Source organism: Lactuca sativa, chromosome 8, assembly GCF_002870075.4.
Source record: "Lactuca sativa cultivar Salinas chromosome 8, Lsat_Salinas_v11, whole genome shotgun sequence".
NCBI classification, from domain to species: domain Eukaryota; kingdom Viridiplantae; phylum Streptophyta; class Magnoliopsida; order Asterales; family Asteraceae; genus Lactuca; species Lactuca sativa.
The window spans coordinates 43,445,047-43,456,745 of record NC_056630.2 but is presented as its reverse complement, the minus strand read 5'-3'; positions in this window follow the sequence as shown (position 1 = coordinate 43,456,745).

Here is an 11,699-nt window from a genome sequence, read left to right as displayed (position 1 = left end):
CGCCCAATCAATTTCAACAAATTCATTTTGTTTAAACAATTTACTGTTCATCCGATTAGAAGCCCATTTAATTGAATTGTCACTGTTCATTGATCGGATTATTGAGCCCAAATAGAATATGAACCCTGTTCGTCAGCTGAGTCCAATTCAACATCTGTTCTCAATTGTTTCGTTCGCATAGTTACATCGATGAATAGATGAGAATCAAACGAAAAATTGATTTATTTTGAATCGAGCCTTTGTTACTATGCTCAGACCTCCATGGTGTGATTTCAATTTCATCTGGTTTTTGTTCGCATGTGTGAACGTTTTGAGGGTTAAATGTGTTTGATTCTGTTTCGTTCGCATCCTCTTGATTTGGGGTTAATAATTGATTTCGATTTTGTTTGTAATTGGAATGAGTCGATTGAAAAACGGACGTTGATTCATCTGATGTTTGTTGATCGAATTGAAATAGTTTTGAGAAATTTTGACTTGCGAAGGCTAAAGACAAATTAGTTTTTCGATTTGGTCTAGAATCAATGTCGATTTCATCTATGTCATATCTTCATTAGATTTGTTTGAAAATCGAGTCCTAATACTATTGATTGGAGTCTGAAATCGAATCACATAATCAATCGATTGAAGTCAAAATAGAGTTCGATTATTGAAGAATCGCTTGAAATCGAAATTTGATTCAAGATGTCTAGCCTCAATTTCAACTAATTTTTTTTAAAGCAGATGAAGCTTGACGTTAACAGTTGATTGAATCAAGTATTTGGAAGTCAAAGAATCAGATTTGAGAATATGATTTTGATTAGAATCGATGATGAAGTTAGAATCGATGATGATTAGGATCGATTGATGACTGATGATTTTGAGATTTCGATTTTAACTGTTGATGGTTTAGTATCGATGATTGATAACGAACAGGTTTTTGAAGTCATAATCGATGATGTTGATATCGATGGCTTGTATCAAGTTTGATTTGAATTCGATTTTGATTATTACCTGTAATCGTTTGGAAACGTTGGAATCGAGTGTTCAGTTTCAATATCGAGTTGATTGGGAAGATAGATTTGATATTCAGTGCATGGGATCGAACGAGTTACTTGGGTTCGCATATCGATCTTGGTTATGAAGTTGAAGGTTTGAACGATTGATGACCAAAAGTTCGCATTTGGGAGCAGTTCTATATAAAAGCAAAATCAGGTTCGCATTTGTGTGAATGGAGTTCGCATTTGGTTGATTGGGGTTCAAAATGCGAAGGAGATAATGATTTGCATTATATGACAAAATGAAAATGCGAATGGTTGAAGAAAATCATTGTTTTGGGGAAGAAAATAGAAGTTTCAAAAAGAGTCCCCGCAGTTTCGCATTTTTGGCAACAAATACCCAACTTCGCAAATAGACAATTAAAGCTGAGAAATTTAAGAATTTTCAGTTTTGGTCCCTGCAGTTTGTGCGAATTTACATTTTCTACCCAGTTTCGCAAATGGGGGAGAATTTCGCATATTTGACTGTTTTTGGTGCAACGGGTCCCTGCAAGTTTCAGAAAGTGACAATTTCTACCCGGATTTTGAAAAATCTTGCAACTTTCACCCAAAAAGTCAAAATTTTTCATAAATTGAATTTTTTTTGTGGCTTTTTCGTGATTTTTTTCCGTGCAAGATTTTTGGTGATTCATTTTTGGTACACATCAAGGGGGAGTATTGTGAAGACTATTCATCGGGCGCTTCTCATCCTTAGTGGGTTTTATAATCATTTTTTGATTATAAAAAGGGGGAGAATGATGGGTATTCGAAGCTTCTCGTGTTTATCAAATATTCATTTTCGGATTTGAAGACCGATGTTACTTTGAGGGGGAGTTTGGTCTTGGATATAGTGTTTAGGCTTCCTCTTTGTATGTGTAAATGGGTTAAGTCTTTCCTATAAATAGGAAGTGAGTGACTCCCATTATGTAAGTAAGAATGTAAGAGTCCATTTTGGAGTGTTAGACTAGAGAGAGAAATTGTATACAAACCCGTTTGTATAATCTTTCTAGATCTAATAAGAGCTTACAAAGGTTTATTTACTCCTTGTGTTCTTGAATTTGTATGATGAATCACTAGATCTTTCTAATTCTGCACATGCCATCATAATCAACACCACTACACAATATTGCATAAAATAACTTACCACTGTCTTGCCCGAACCTTGACCTAGAACATCCATCACTAAATATCTAACTATACTCGGTTTATGGTTTTATGTAATAAAGAACTTTCACTTAAGTATCCTCTAAGCATTTCAAGATATGAAAAATAAAATAAAATAAAAAACTAAACCATATGCATTTGTGAGTAATCGTCGTGAAGATCAGTCATTGACTTGACGATTAAGAGAAGTCGGGTATCTTAGATGAACATCAACAAAAAGAAGTAATTTCTCCAAAAGTAATTTCATACCTATCATTGATCCTAGATTTAGAATGAAACCTTCAAAAATGAACAGGAGAACTGCAAAAGACAAAATCAAACCATAAAATCAAACATATATTTTTGAAGCAACATAAGATAACTTTTGAAAGGGGAAACTGAAGCATCAAAATGAAATGAACAATATTATATCTTTACAGCAAATCGAAGCTTCTTCCTCCCCCTCATCTGAAAATAGTTAACTTCCTCATGGATACATATATTAAAGCAAGAAAATGAAACATTGACATCAAATCAAAGCAGCCAAAGACACAAAAACAACAAATATTAAAAATTATGTTCCCTCAAACACTGTATCAATGAAATACAACTACGTTGGATGCGTCTCATTAGTTCATGGAAACAATTATTGGTAAGCTTCCACTATTTATAAGATACTATAAAAAATACATTTGAAACCTTTGTGAAACCCTGTTTAGTTTTCATCGAAATCAGAGCAGATAAAATGGAGAAAGATACATGGAGAGAGAACAGATAAACAGAGTTACAAATTAACCTTCAAAATTCTTGTCCAAACTGCCAGTCATTTTGAAAAATTGATGAGTGATAATTACTCACCTGCAAGGTACAAGGTGAAAAACATAAGAATCGACAGATAAATTGTATTTATATTGGCAAATAAGTACTGTTAGTTTTGAAGCTACACATATATTGCAAGAAAGCAAACAACAACAAACAGTGGAAGCTACATATTTGGTGAATCTGCCATTAAAGAAAAGAAATTTTTGACAAAAAATCTCTTCTCAATTGTGATCAATTCGAGTTTGAGAATGAAGAACCAAATGAAATCCAAAGCCAATAAAGAAAATCAAAAAGTGCAAGAAACTAAAATCGAAACAAAATAAAAAAAATATATTAGAGCTAAATAACATAAATTGATTTAGGGTTCTTACTTCTTACCTAAAACTATCGGACAAGGGAGCACTATCGCTGCTTTAAGAACCACCACCTCCAAAACCATTTCCAAAAATAAATCTTCCCAAATCATCTAATGCATATATGAAACAAAACATCAACTTTCCACAAAATTGAAAACTAACAAAATCATATATGAAGATGATACCCATGATGAAGAAGAAGAAGTAGGGGTAGGCAGTTGAGAAGGCGGAGTAGCCCCAATTGTTATTAGTTTAAGGCGAAAGGAGGCCGACCGTCGTCTACAGTTGCGGTTGTGCAAAATCGTAGCTTAGGTTAACATTTCAGTGAGATGCAATAGGTTAGGGTACTGGAGTCGATTTTTGATAAGAAATAAGAGAAGGGACGATATATAGGGAAGAGATGAGATCAAAAGTTAGCTGTAACTAAAGGCATATAAGAAGGATTGACCAATTCTTTGTGGTTTTAAAAAGGAATTTGAATGAGTCTCCGCAAAAAATTAGGGAGACAAGTGATTTGAATTAGTCCGATCAATCCTTATTTTGTTGAACAAATGCCTAAAGTTTTGTTTACCAATGAGACCGACAAAAAAACTCATGGCGCCTACAGAGTTATAATAAAACTTTTGTGAAGATACAACTCTTAAAACATCATATACACTAGAGTTATAATAAAACTTTTGTGAAGGCTATTGTCTCCTTCCTTTTCAAACTTACATTTGGGTACTATTCACACACCTAAAAAGTGTAAGGAGACATATATGGTTAAGGGAATTAGCATCTAAGTCAATATATTATGATACTGTCCAAGAAAAAGAACATAAAAAGTGCTTAAGCATTTCCACAAGAACTCAACCAACATTTAAGGGAGACTTTGAGATTATATACCTTCTTTCTATATGGACCCATTTTCCTGTGATAAATATCACTCATGTAGTTACATTGCCTTTTGTATGAGGTTGGTTCTAATATGTTCTCCATCCATTCCTGATCAAATTAAACAACAAATTTACAAATAACATAGTCATAATTTACTATATATATATATATATATATATATATATATATATATATATATATACACCTTCATTTTTATGTAATAAATCCCCTTTGATGCTAAAATTAACCTTGAGTAATTTTTCAATGAGTAATTTCATCACAAACTATGTTTTTAGTATGTGTACAACATATATTGAGAAACAAATTTCAAAAAGTTATTTAGTAACATCATATACCTTATTTATTCTATGGTGTTATGATCATCGGTGTTGAGCTGTAGAACATCATAGGCAAAAACATAGACCCAACATACCTTAGGGTTATTTACAAGCCAAACATCACCCATATCCAACATCAAACTCTCATGTTGCCCCAAGATTGTTGATACAACAAAATAAATATGATAATCCAAATGAAAGAAACCAGAGGGAACCACAAGAGAAAGAACCAACATAATCAGAAAACATATAGAGGGTACAAATCTAGTTTTTTATTCCTTTCTAAGCTCCAATAAAAAAAAGTGAATCTAACAGTTAATAAAAGCTTAAAATTGCATCAAACTTGTGAACCAAAATTGGAACTTATATAGGAATCACTCACTCATACACACATACAGATCAAGTCTCTCACACACATATTAGAAGACACACACACACACATACATATATATATATATATATATATATATATATATATATATATATATATATATATATATAAGATACCATATATACATACATAAAAGATCACACTTCATACCTCTTGAGGTTGCAGCTTTATCCTAGATTGCAATACTGCAAGCATTCCTTAGTACCACAATTTTTTCATATATTCGAAAACCCTTTGGATTAAGAATAATTCTCCCAACTGATTAATAAAAAAAAAGTGAAATCAAAGGGTTTATAGAAGTGAAATCAAATGCAACGAAGTTTTACCTGACGAAATTGAGTGGTGGTGGCGGAGGAGTGTGGTTATGTTATGTAGATATGAGGAGGGAAAAGTGTGCAATAAACGAAATTTATTCTGAAAAAATGAAAAGAAATCCAGTGGTATTCAAGAATCAAACCTAAACCAAAAGGAAGAAAATCAAAGATTTAATGTTAATTTTGTAGATAGTAATTATAAGAGTAAATTAAAATCTTAAATAAAAAAAAGAAAAAACCCTACCGATTGATGAAGATTGAAACATGGGTCAGGTCCTTTACCTGAATCGATGATGCAAGAGAGGGGTCAAGTAACAAAGTAGAAGAAATTGAACATTAAATCTAGCAAAATCAAATGAGAGAGAGAGAGGACCTGGTGGCGGTGTCATTGAATCTTAGGCATTTTTGGCTGCTTCATTCCCAAGTTTTATCTCAAAAAAACTTTGAATCCTTGAGTAATCTGATACAATATTTGTTCCAGTGAAGGATGATAAATAAAAACCCATATCGATTAGGGACTAAAAAGGAAAAGAAGACGATGAGAGCATCGAGACGATGATGCAAAGGAACTAAAAAGGAATGGACATATAGGGGTTTGAATCGATTAGGTTTTCTTATGGTGAGAGATATAGATCGAACCAGAAGAGATGGACCGTGGATCAAAATCGAATGGTCTATTCTTGAAGATGCACAACAAACAAACATAAAAATGTGATTGTAAAAAAGGAGAACAAAGCCACATAGATATTTCATTGGCAACACAATTAAGCCTCCTGGTTCTTTTATTGTGGTGGATATCGGTTGTTGAAGGCGACTTTATAGAGCATTCTCATTTGACCGATTCAGTTGGCAAAACATGTGGAATACCCGTTTATCTTTGACTGGTTTAATTTAAAGATGAGAGCAGGAGACCTATTCAAAATGTTCTTCGATAACTTGTTTACCGAATAAGATTCTTTTTTTTTTCAGTGCATAAAATTGTTGTATATGTTGCAATAAGTTTTGTACCTCTTAAAATTCAACATTTGAGGCTAAATGTTTATTAAGGTATAAAGAGATATATATATATATATATATATATATATATATATATATATATATATATATATATATATATATATATATATATATATATTGTCACACCGCGAAAACCAAAGGCGAAAACATTTCCGGGGCAGACTCCACGTTGAGTATCAAATCCAATGCACATAGTAAGCAAAGTAAACAACCATTACATTACATACAAAAGTTTACATTTGTTTTAAAAGTAAAGTTGTACAAGTGTAATACATAGTATATATGAACAAAAGTAAGACGTGTCTTCTTCGCACTCCGTCTTCTCCAAAAGAGATCATCGAGTACCTGTCTAATGCGGACCTAAGAATACAAGCAGTTTGAAAATCAGCATAAAGCTGGTGAGTTCATAAGATGTTTGTTTTCTGAAAGATGTACAAGTTTCCTTTAGTTTTCTGAAAAGGTTTGTTATCCAAGAAAATCCCATATTTTCTTATGTAAAACAGTTTAGTTATCATTTGTTACCAATTCGATTACGTGTTGTATGTTACCACAGGAAAATTTCATATTTTCCTAATAGTTTAGTTATCCATTCTTTTCTTAATTCGTTTACAAGTTGTTATGTTATCCTAGTGCATAGTTTAATACATAAAACTATATATTGAAAATCATGGGATTATTATCCCGAATTAGATATAAGATAGTTTGATATACACAAAACTATAGATAGATATAGATTGAAAACCATGGGATTATCATCCCGGACTAGATATATATTGAAAACCATGGGACATTCATCCCGTACTAGATATTGATTGAAAACCATGGGATTATCATCCTGTACTAGATATATGTTAAGAACCATGGGACTATCATCCCATACTAGATATAGATTCTAACCATAGGACTACCAACCCGCACTAGATACAAAATCTATAGACTAAAAACCATGGGACTATCATCCCGTACCAGATATAAGAACTATAGATAGAAAATAGACACATAATCAAATCAAAAACCAAAACTAAACTGTGAATAAACTTATATTAATACGTATTGTGAGTCGGGTAACCATGCTGATACGAAAACGAGACCTCCTCGACGCTTGTCAGACGTCGGACGATATCCAGAATTTGTCACCGCAGGCGTGCCCGCCTAACTGTAGCTAACAGTTAAGGTGTGGGATTGTCAGTCCCGAATAGATCTATTCACAAATTCCACGCTCTCCCTCCAGGAGACTCTGGTTACACTTCCGGGGAGGGTTTACTGATAACCCAAAGGGTAATGACGAAACTCACAAGATAGTACTACATTATTCATGGAGTTCTCATACAATATCAAACATACTAAACGTTATGAAACATAATACAGTGAATACAATTATATACAATGAAATTATCTGGCAATACATTCTAAATGAAACAGAGATAAACTGAATCAGACATAGTTTATCTAATAACTTTATATATATATATATATATATATATATATATATATATATATATATATATATATATATATATATATCAGTACGCGTTAAACAAGAACTAAAGATCCCAAATTATTCCCATAATAATTTGATTGGTTTGATTGTTTCCTTTACTGAAATTCATGTAGTTATAATTGATAAAACATCCCTTATGCTCAGCATAATACATAAGGGGTAAAGATATTTATAAGTTTGCCAGATATTTATTGAAATACATCAATTTAAGGTTTTGAAAAAATTTCTATTTTGCTTTGTATTCCCGCCTGAAAACATTGAAAAACCATTGAAAAAGGGTAGGGGTATGAACTCACCGGACGAGGAATGTGTCTGCTTGGATCCTAAACGTCAGTTCTGGGTTGGCAAACGCACGAGGTTCCTATGTATAATGAAAAGATACACATTTGTATCTAATTAGGACTTAAATTATTTATTTGTTAGGGACAAACACTTCTAGTTGCGGAAACACTCCCTTACAAGTGTTTGGAAGGACCCGGGTGGCATTTGAAGACACATAAGGCTTGGATATGGAGTTTACTCTTCAAGAGTGAACTCTTACTAGAGTTTTAGGCCCTAATGACATATTCCCCATGAGTTTACGGCCGTAAACTCATGGTGGGGTACTTTTGGTTTCTAAATGGCTTCATATCACATGGATAAATTAGCCAGGATTACATCTAGGGCATTGGGATGAATTAAACTCACTTAAGGACCATTTATTGGAGTTTACGGCAGTAAACATGGAGTTTACGGCCGTAAAATCCCCCTCACACTAAATCCTTGATGTTTTGGGTCCTTAAATAATCACATGTGATTCCAAATAATTCTACAAGCCTTGTATGGAATTTAAGGTGACTTTTGACATGGTTTTAGGAGTTTATGGCCCATGACTCCACCTCATGGCCGTGAACTCCTTAGGGGGTGTTTTAATATGTTTTAAGGTCCTTAACTTGATTGTGGTCACTTCTAGAATTTACCCCAAGGCTTATGGTGTGTTTAAGTGGCATCTTAACACATTAGAAGGAGTTTACTCCCCATGTTAATGAGTTTACGGCCCAAGCATGATCTTGGGCAGTAAACTCATGTTTACTCCTCTAAATTGATGTTCAAGGTGTTTCAAGGCCAATTCCATAATTCTACAAGTCATATCTAAGCTTCAATGGTGTTTTAGAGGGGTTTAAGGGCATAAAACCCCCTTAATATGTGTTTTGCGGCCCAAGGATGTTCCAGGGCCATAAACACATGAACAAGGTCCTAAATCGTGATTTAATCTCGAATTTGAAGGCCAAAGATGATATACTAGGAGTTAGGGAAGATACCTTGATGATTAGAAGCCTTAATTTGATGATTTTGGACCCTTAAACTTGATTTGAGGAGAGAGGTTAGAGAGAGAGAGTAGAGAGAGAGAGAGCAAAGCTTAAACCCCTTTATATAGGTTCTATGATTTGGACACGGAGGAATTCTACCCAATACCGACATTAAACAGGGTTTTTGGTCACACCCGATTAAGTTGTCGTAACCCGGTGGGGACGTTTCTAAAATTTCTCAAATAAACATTTTGGGCCAATTTCATGAGTTCCTAAGAGGTTTGGACACTCATGAGATTAAAATAAACATATAACTTTAAATAATTTAGCCCAAAAACGAAATCGGAACGAATTGATAAGGGCGGATTTGTACTGGTAGAACGAGTTTCGGCGATGGACAACTTCGGGTTGTTACATTATCTGTAACAGCCCGGAATTTCAAGTATTGTAATAATTATGTTTCTGGGGTGTTTTAAGAGGGGACTCGGCGAGTTGGAGCCTAGACTCGCCGAGTAGGATCGCAGACTTGGTCGCGGGTTCGCGACTGGACTCAACGAGTCCAGATATGGACTCGGCGAGTCTACGCTGTTTAGCGAAAACCCTAACCGTTCAGGTTTGGGACGTATAAAAAGGACTCATTGGCCGTCATTGTTCATTTTAGCCTTCTGAGAAGAACCCTAAATCGATTGTGTGCATCTGGAGCAAGGATTATAGGCCATTGTTGATTATAGAAGAGTGGTTGTGCAAGGAAGAGAAGGGATTGGCTAAAGGAGCAGCAAGGGAGTCACATTCTGAGGATTGGGGACACAGAGAATACATCATCCAGGTAAGAATTCGAGTATACTCTGCTATGTTGATGTGTTTATGGAATTAGGGTTTGTGGAACCCTTTTGTGGTTAGATTGAATGCTACCCTAGTCCCCCAAACGATTGTGACTCTGTATCGGGACCTTTGGAGGTCCAGAATGTCCCATGCCTGTACATTTCGGGAATTGATGAAGGTTTTGGATTGGAATCCTTATGCCTTAGGTCAATATGTATGTTATGAATCATGGGGTGTATCATGAGCACCAAAATGAGGACCTTACGTGATGGACCAGTCTAGGAAGGCCAGGCCTATGAATGGTCGGAGCAGTTCTGCCATTAGAAAGCAGTTTGAGCGGTTGCATGGCATGGACTCGCCGAGTCCGATGAACAGACTCGACGAGTAGCTTGAAGATTTACTGGGACTCGTCGAGTTGTTCTTCAGACTCGGCGATTTGAGTCGGGGTGGCCCCGCGATTCTTCCAGGAGGAACTCGTCGAGTAAAAAGGGGATACTCGACGTGTAGAAAGGGTGTGTTAAGGAATCGGTGAGTTAAGGGCGAGTGGACTCAGAGTCGTTGAACTCGGCGAGTCTTGGGGTGACTCGGCGAGTTAGATCGCGGGTTGAGTGATGTTCTGAGTATGGGGACTCGACGAGTCATAGGGTTGACTCGGCGAGTAGGGTCAGTCAGGGGTTGACTTTGACCTTGTCTTTGACCAAGGATTTACCAGTGGTTCGAGGGGTATTTTGGTAATTGTTGTTATTGTTTGAGTTCAGTGCATTGGTGACTGTCCAGAGGTGGAGATCATATCAGTGATCAGAGCAGCTTGAGCTATCTGTTCAGTCGGCAGTTTCGAGGTGAGTTATCCTCACTATATCGCTAGGGTTTATGGCACCAAGGCCGACCCTTTTTACCGGATGGAAATCCGGGTAGTTGTCATTATATGTTACAGGCCGGAAGGCATTACTATGTGGACCGGAAGGTCATGGCCTGGAAAGGCGTATGTAAGCATTTAGTATGTTGACTGATTCATAGGGTAATGTTATGATAGTGACCGGCTAGACCGGTATCTTGTTAGAGTAATACTATGATATGTAATCTGTTGATCGAGTGTTGTCTATGAACTGCTATATGATTATTCGTTATGTTGTATATGCATTTTATGCTTATGGGCCGGAAGGCAATATATGTTATGGGCCGGAAGGCAATATGTTATGAGCCGGAAGGCAATATGTTATGGGCCGGAAGGCGATTATGTTGTGTGATGGACTGGAAGGTCGGCGTGGGTAGGACTGGAAGGCTTACCCAGCAGGGACGGAAGTCCCCTGAGACACATGGACCGGAAGGTTAGGGCCTGGAAAGGCGTATATGTGGTTGGTATTCTAGGGGTATCTCACTAAGCTTTCAGGCTTACAGTTGTGGTTTTATGTTTCAGGTTCTCAAGAGTCTGTGGCAAGGCAAAAGCGTGATCGTACCGTTGCACGCGTTGGTGTTTTATGATATGAACCTGGGAAATTACTCTGTTTAATAATGTATTGAAAAACTTTTTGCAACAATGTTAATAAAATGGGTGATTTTGAAAAGTTTTAATTGTTTTGAAATTTTGGATGTTACATTATCCCCCCGATAGAGGGAATTTCATCCCGAAATTCAAAGATCAAGATACAGATCATGAATTTGAATGAGATATGGATGGATTTGTTGCGTCACATCTTCACGCTCCCAAGTGGCATCGGGTCTCCGCTTGACGTTCTAGCGAACCCTCACTATCGGGACGCGTCTTTGTTTCGTACATTCACTTTCTCAATCCATGATCTCAATTGGTTCTCCCATGG